The sequence below is a fragment of the Zingiber officinale genome, chromosome 2A (assembly GCF_018446385.1).
Source record: "Zingiber officinale cultivar Zhangliang chromosome 2A, Zo_v1.1, whole genome shotgun sequence".
Lineage (NCBI taxonomy): Eukaryota > Viridiplantae > Streptophyta > Magnoliopsida > Zingiberales > Zingiberaceae > Zingiber > Zingiber officinale.
The window spans coordinates 26,325,235-26,333,829 of record NC_055988.1 but is presented as its reverse complement, the minus strand read 5'-3'; positions in this window follow the sequence as shown (position 1 = coordinate 26,333,829).

The window sequence follows — 8,595 nt, the reverse complement described above, 5'->3', positions numbered from 1 at the left end:
TCGACAGATCATCTTCATTGCAAGGCAAGAATTGATGTCGATCTTATCATTACCATGAATGACCTCCATCCTATCAAGCTTACAACCTAGATTTATTGCTATTTGGGTGATTAAATTGCTAAACACTATCATCCCCGAAGTTGCTTTACCCGCTCTCAACAAATTTTGTAAGAAGTGAAACCCAGAATCAAAGTCGACTTTATTTAGCATCGCCCATAGAGAATAAAGCTCCACTTTCCTAACCACCTCATCACTCTCACCTCGACCAAAGATTGTTTTGCTCATCACATGGTGAAGGTATCTAAAAGTGGGGTTTTGCATGCGGGATGCCTTTGCTCTAGAGGGTTCATAAGGATTCTTTGATCCAGTGATTGAAGTCCAAAATTTATTCCAATTAATATTGCTATCAAATCCACAGGCACCACCAGTAGATAATCCAAAACAGGTATTAAAATCATTAAATGTCCACCGAATTTCCTTGTTCATCAACCTAAAAGTTATGACCCCTATGTAGTTGTTACGCAACCGCAAGTGTACGATTTCGTCATCAGTAATAAAAATATCAAATCCACAGGGACTGTTGATTAAGCACTAGAGATGTCGTAAGGGAAGTTATCTAGATGGTCGAAAGCTGGCTTTAGCGTTTGCAAACTAACAAGGGTGATTGAAAAGGGAAAGAGAAGGATGAGAGAAAGAGAAAGAACTAATCTTGGGTGGAATGAGCTTCGGGAGATGGATTCTAGGATTTCGGTTTCATTGTAATACTAGGAGATACTACATAGATTACTTAGTTTCTACCCTCTATGTCCATGCTCTTGTAGGAAGTTAGATTGTTCAATATCCCTAAGTATAGAATAGAGACGATCCCTGTGAAATCCTGTAACGGTTAACCCCCTGTCACGAGGGCACCTCGGTAGATCACTGGGATACATATCTAGTAAATAACAATAAGGATAAGGGTTACCTACCTCCTTATGGAGGAATTGCCTCTCCCTTCAAGAGAATGTCCTAGACGTCCGTGAATGGGTTACCCTTGTCACTAGGACCCCTCGGGTATACGATTTAGAGTACTCTCTTTACGAGAGCAGCAGTTCCTAAGGGATTGTTTCTCTTTTTAAGGGAACGTCTTAGACGTCCGGAAAGGGTTACCCCTGTCACTAGGGTACCTTGGTCAATACGCTCTAAGGTATCCCCTTTGCGGGATCAACAATCCTCCACATCAAACAATCAAACATAGAAACATAAACATGGCACACACACAACTCATCAAGCACGAACAAGGCATCAACAGGTCATTGAATAGAAATAAGGCGAATTTACATAGTTCTACATCTCCATCATATTACAAATACTTCCTAATCCTAGAACAGGATGTCTTCTCCATTGTGGGGGAAGAACAACCCCAAAACATAAAGAAGAATATACTTACAACCCTTGATATGAGAAGGAAGGAAAGAAGCGATGCTTGCTGAGGTTTCCGATGTCTTGGAGATGCCCCCTTGCTCTGGAGATGGACGGAACGTCGAGGGACGGCGGTGGATGAAGCTCTAGGGTTTCCCTCGAAGGAGAAGACTCTTTCCCAAGGAGAGGGACGAAGTCCCCGAACCAAAGATCCCCCTTGAATAGGGTTTCTTAACCATTTTATACGCTAGGGTATGGATGCCGCAGCCCGTGGCATGGCCGTGCGAGGTTGGCATGGCCATGCCCATCCTCTCTTCTGGTTAGGTGGCACGGTCGTGCGATTTCGCACGGCCGTGTCTTCTTTCTGCACTGGAGTGGCCACACGGCCGTGCAAGGTTGCACGGCCGTGACCTTCTACTTCTCTGCCTAGGGTCATACGGTCGTGCGAAATCGCACGGCCATGACCCTCTCCCTCTCTGGAATGTTGGCACGGTCGTGCCATTTGGCACGACTATGTGTTGCTTGGCCATAGTGTGATTGCCACGACCGTGCCATTCGGCACGCCCGTGACCCTCATTAACTATGTATTGCAAGCATGACCGTGCCATTTGGCACGACCGAAACGTGCTCATGGCTACACGGCCGTGTGGTGCTTGCACGACTCAAGTTCCTGTGTGCACTTTTGCTCCATTTTTGTTCCAAATAACATCCTATCAACAAGAAAACAAGCATAGAGTAGATCTCCGAACAAAATATACTGGAAGTATGACATTACAAAGAAATAGATTGCAATAAACATAGAATATGCTAATGAAATACAAGTAGATGTGCGTCCAAACATGCATAAATGATCATAAGATCTACGCACATCACACCCCCAGATTTAAACCTTTGCTTGTCCTCAAGCAAAACCCGCAATCTAGATTCATGTGGTTAAATATTGCATCATAATCTTAGCGAGTCAATCTAATTCTATCAAATGATTTCATTGGTGAGCAAGATACAAAAGTAGTCTGAGTATGACCTAAGTAGTAGTCCTTCGTGCTCTGTGCGAAAGTGGCCTAGTTTTATCAAGTTTCAATCCCTAAGTCTAGTCAAGTCATCATAAAATTATGTTCCTTATGCTTCCGGTGATAGGCACTTACCTGCCACATGCAAGGTTCGTTCCCCTCAAAAATGCTATGCATCGTCTACACAAGGTCTCAAATGAATACTCAGTATCAAGAGAAACATAGCATTCATTTCCCTAGTAACCTAACTCGGTTTCAAAGGGGTGAATTGCTAGTTTCCACTCACGACAACTATTTTTTTATCCCTTATTATTTTTTTTCATTTTTTTTTTTGAATGTTTGCAAAGTATCAAACTTGAACAAACCTTCAATTTTTTTTTGGGATTGATTTTTCCAAATGAGCTTACATGATCTGAGTTTATCCAGTAACCAAAATGTAGTTGAGAGGTCACCATAGAAGTAAGAGTACTAGTCTAATTCTATGAATCATGACTATTTTAGAGTTATCAACCATCAAAAATAGGCATAGTGTATAAAGATCCTAAAACAAGACCAATACTTAAACTCTTATAGTAAAACATTGCTCACTTCATGCTATCAAAGATAGAAAAAGATATATCACTAAACATACTAGCACCATAAGTAGCCAATAAACCACATGGAATCTAGAATAAGCGTGCTAGTATTTTGCAATAAAGAACAAACAATCATGATGTGATGTAAGATGCAACTTGCAAAAAATTTATTAAGCAAAAAGAAATAAGAAAAAACTGAACTAAACTAAATGCATCTAATGCATCCCCCCAGACTTAAACTTTTCATTGTCCCAATGAAAACTAATAACAATGTGGAGGAGATTAAAAGTAAGAGAAGTTACCAAATAATGTGTGTCAAATGCCCATGTCATCAACTTCTCCATCATGTAATTGCACTCCACCAAATCTTTAAGTCCTATAAAAGAAGGTAGAAAATGAAAATTAAGTAGAGGATACATGTTTATTATAAAGAAATGAAACTAGAAATAATTTAAGATATGAATGAAGACAAAGAAAATGAACTTGGGTTACCTCCCAAGAAGTGCTTGTTTAAGGTCATTAGCTCGACCACCTCATTAGATTTAACGAAATCACTATCTTAGAGGAGTAATATATTTTAGAACCCTCTTACTAAGGACTCTTATTATGGTGGGAGCTTTCATCAAAAAGTGAAGACTAACTCTCTCCATCTTTTTCTTCTTGGAAATTCTTTCAGGAGGTCAAAGACGGTTCAGATCGAACTTCCAATTATAGGCCCCATGAAAATCTGCACACCCAAAAGGAAAACATACCTCTCCCAAGCATGCTATATTAGATAGAACTATAACCTTATTAAGATGAACTGAGTATGTATCAAAAATTGAATCACATCCAATAAAATCAATTATGGCTACCTCTATAAAGTTTTCCAAAAGATCGCGAGAAATACTAACCTTGCATTGTTGAGATATACTTGAAAGTTCTAAACATGTGGATGTGACTTCTTCAAAATTAAGTGCTGGTTCTAGCTCTGACTCAAGTGGTGGTGCTTCTGAAAATGATGATTCTTGGGGCTTTGCTTCCATTGCACAAGTCCCTCCACATTTATCATCAACCAATTCCATTCTTTCAACTTTCATAGTGTCAATTGGTTGTGTGATCAAAGTAGGTGATTCTTGGGACGTTCCCTCCATAGTACATGTCCCTACACTTTTATCTACCACATCACCATCAAAAGTATTGAGGAGTCCACTAACATCAATAGCATCAATGGAGCGATCAACAACATTATCAGATATTTGAAATAATATTCGTAAAGCTGAGATCCCCCGTTGCACCATTAGCTCTTCAAAAACTTGTGTTGTGGTCTCCATCTGACTTGGAACAAGGAAATTTGTGTGTTGGGAGTCCTCCAAGTCAATCGGCTCATCTGGTTGTGAATGATGTGGTCTATCCAGTGAAAAATCCTCCTGGAACTCAGAGATACTTGAAAAGAATGATCAACACCTTGCACACTTCTATAATCAAAATTTTGATAATCCCTCCAATCCTGATTGTAATGCTGAGGTGGGTCAGAGTTCTGCTGCAGGAAAAATGACTGCTCACTCTGCTAGAATTAACTGAGGTTGAAAGTTCTGAATTTGATAATCTCCCCAATCATAGCCATAAGTATCAGGAACCTGCTCATACGCATCTTGATGTTGAGGTTGAACCAAATACTGAAGTTTCGGAGTATTAGTAGATTTTTGGAAGAAGTGACAAATAGCAGTTGGATGAGATGTGCTACCACACAATCCACAAAGGAACTCAAATTCCTCATCTTCTGAGTCATAATATTCATCAATGGAAGATCTTTCTCTTGCACTCATGGATGTGAAAAATTCTCTTGAAGCCCTGCTTGACATGTTAGTGCTCATGGAAATCTAAAAAAAATTATGAGAAAAAAAATGAAGAATTAAAGAAAAGAAATAAAATGCTATATGAAAAACAAGAAAGACAATGCAGAATTTAAATTTCAAGGAAAAAAAAGTGCATAAAGAAAACAAGGGAGAAAAAGCAAAAGGAAAAAGAAAAACGTCTAGAGTAAGTCATATGCTAATCAACTAATGTTAATGCAAACAGTCCCCGGCAATGGCGCCAAAAACATGTTACGCAACCGCAAGTGTATGGTTTCGTCGTCAGTAATAAAAATAACGAATCCACAGGGACTGTTGATTAAGTACTAGAGATGTCGCAAGGTAAGTTATCTAAACGGTCGAAAGCTGGCTTTGGCGTTTGCCAACTAACGAGGGTGATTGAAAAGGGAAAGAGAAGGATGAGAGAAAGAGAAAGAACTAATCTTGGGTGGAATGAGCTTTGGGAGATGGATTCTAGGATTTTGATTTCATTGTAATACTAGGAGATACTACATAGATTGCTTAGTTTCTACCCTCTATGTTCATGCTCTTGTAGGAAGTTAGATTGTTCAATATCCCTAAGTATCGAATAGAGACGATCCTTGTGAAATCCTGTAATGATTAACCCCCCTGTCACGAGGGCGCCTCGGTAGATCACTGGGATACACATCTAGTAAATAACAATAAGGATAAGGGTTACCTACCTCCTTATGGAGGAATTGCCTCTCCCTTCAAGAGAATGTCCTAGACGTCAGTGAATGGGTTACCCTTGTCACTAGGACCCCTCGGGTATACGATCTAGATCACTCTCTTTACGAGAGCAGCAGTTCCTAAGGGATTGTTTCACCTTTTAAGGGAACTTCTTAGACGTTCGGAAAGGGTTACCCCTGTCACTAGGGTACCTTGTTCAATACGCTCTAAGGTATCCCCTTTGTGGGATCAACAATCCTCCACATCAATCAATCAAAGCATAGAAATGTAAACATGGAATATACACAACTCATCAAGTACGAACAAGGCATCACCAAGTCATTGAATAGAAACAAGGCGAATTTACATAGTTCTACATTTCTATCATATTACAAATACTTCCTAATCCTAGAAAAGGATGCCTACTTTATTGTGGGGGAAGAACACCCCCAAAACATAAAGAAGAACATACTTACAACCCTTGATATGAGAAGGAAGGGAAGAAGCGATGCTTGCCGAGGTTTCCGATGTCTTGGAGATGCCCCCTTGCTCTGGAGCTGGACGGAACGTCGAGGGACGGCGGTGGATGAAGCTCTACGATTTCTCCCGAAGGAGAAAACCCTTTCCCAAGGAGAGGACGAAGTCCCCGAACCAAAGATCCCCCTTGAATAGGGTTTCTTAACCCTTTTATACACTAGGGTGCGAGCGCCGCGGCCCGTGGCACGGCCGTGCGAGGTTGGCACGGCCATGCCCATCCTCTCTTCTGGTTAGGTGGCACGGCCGTGCTATTTCGCACAACCATGTCTTCTTTCTGCACTGGAGTGGCTACACGGTCGTGTAAGGTTGCACGGTCATGACCTTCTACTTCTCTGCCCAGGGTCACACGGCCGTGCGAAATCGCACAGCCATGACCCTCTCCCTCTCTGGAATGTTGGCACGGTCGTGCCATTTGGCACGACTATGTGTTGCTTGGCCACAGTGTGATTGCCACGATCATGCCATTCGGCACGCCCGTGACCCTCTTCAACTATGTATTGCAAGCATGACCGTGCCATTTGGCACGGCCGGAACGTGCTCATGGCTACACGGCCCTGTGGTGCTAGCATGACTCAAGTTCCTGTGTGTACTTTTGCTCCATTTTTATTCCAAATAACGTCCTATCAACAAGAAAACAAGCATAGAGTAGATCTCCGAACAAAATATACTGGAAGTATGACATTACAAAGAAATAGGGTGCAATAAACATAGAATATGCTAATAAAATACAAGTAGATGTGCGTCCAAACATGCATAAATGATCATAAGATCTACGCACATCAATAGTCATCCTCAGAAGAAAATATAACATCAATTGAACTTAAAAACTCAGGGACTAGGCAGGGGTAAGTCGATAAACGTGTGTACATAATGACATTCCAATCTAAGGAGCTAATCATCCAATCTTTGTCATCTCTAATTCCTAACCTATTCATGGTAGTTGGATCCATATATCTAGTGCACACGATTTTTCTAACAACAAGAATATCATATCTAGCATTATGTTCTTGATTTCTAAAAATAATATTAAATTCGTTATCGTTACCTTCGTCGCGTGCCACCCTTTTGTCTTAATTTTCCCTTGGAAGAAGAAGCATTTCCTTTGCCTTTATCTCCTCCTGGTGCATCTCCTTCGCTAGATCCATCGCTTTCTTGTCGAAGTCTCTTCAGGATTTGAGACATGATATGCAAGGTGAATTGGGTGGAGGTGGATCTTGGGGATAGAGGGGGTGGATCTTGAAGATGGAGGAGGAGAAAGAAGAAGAATAGGAGAATTGTTCCTCTCTTTTCGGATTTGGGGTTCGAAGAAAACTTAGATCTAGATCTAGATCTTGGTAAAGATGAGTCTTAGATGTAGGTAATGAAGGTTGATGAGGCGTAGTGGGGAAAGAAAGGTTTTTGGGAGAGAAAGAGATGGGAATCAGGGATTTTTAAGGTTGTTGGCGGTGCACACGAGTAAGCCATGACCGTGTGCTAAAGACACGGTCTGGTGATTAAGTCGCCGCACGGCCGTGCCAGTTGGCATGGCCCCTCCTTTCTTCCTCTCGGCTAAGATCGCACGGCCATGTCAATCGACACAGCCCGTGCATTCTTCTCCTCGGGTGGCTTCGCACGGCCATGCTAGTTGGCATGACCGTGTGTTGTTCCTTCTCTGCATAGATCACATGGTCGTGTGGGATCACACGGCCCGTGGCATTTCCTCCTCTGCTAGCTTCACACGGTTGTGTGGAATCACATGGTCGATTCCCTTACATGCGTAGTGTCTCGCCTTTCTCCTTTTTGACCCCTCTAATGCCCCCACGCCCATGAAATGATCACGGCCAGCTTATGGAGGCTAATATACACCCTGAAAATAAAGACCCAACAATAAAAAAAATACTCGATTGAACTAACTAAAAAAATATAGAAGGGAAATTGGATAACAAATTAAAATGAAATCCTTGGGTTGCCTCCCAAGAAGCGCTTGTTTTAGGTCTTTAGCTCGACCCCGTATCAATTCATGTGGGCTAAACCCATGGAGGCACGACTCTCCTCCAAGGGTTAATGCTCCAGTTTGCTCCATTAGCTTTGCTCGTGCAGGACAAATATACTTCTCATTGCTTGTTGGAGGCAACCTCTCAAGCTTTGCCGAATCACGCATCATGTCCGACGGCCTCCCTGAGAAGAAGAGATGCAGTCAGGAGAATCAGATAAATTGAATTCTAACCTTTCGTTATCGATCACCAGGGATAATTTGTAACTCTTCACATCGATGAGGGCTCCAGCGGTGGCAAGGAATGGTCTTCCAAGGATGATTGGGATCTTGGGATCCTCCTCTATATCCAGGACAACAAAATCTGCGGGAATGATGTAAGGAAATAGGTTGCTAAACATGCAAATGTGCAGCGGAAAAACCTATTTCCTCCAGAAGATCTATGCGAAGGGAGAAGAAAAATATACTAAGTTTACATAGGAATATGAGAGATTATACCTTTGTAGCGTGCTCACGGACTCCAGATAGCTCGGATCACAGCACGATCTCACGTTCGCGCCTCTACGGTATCCACA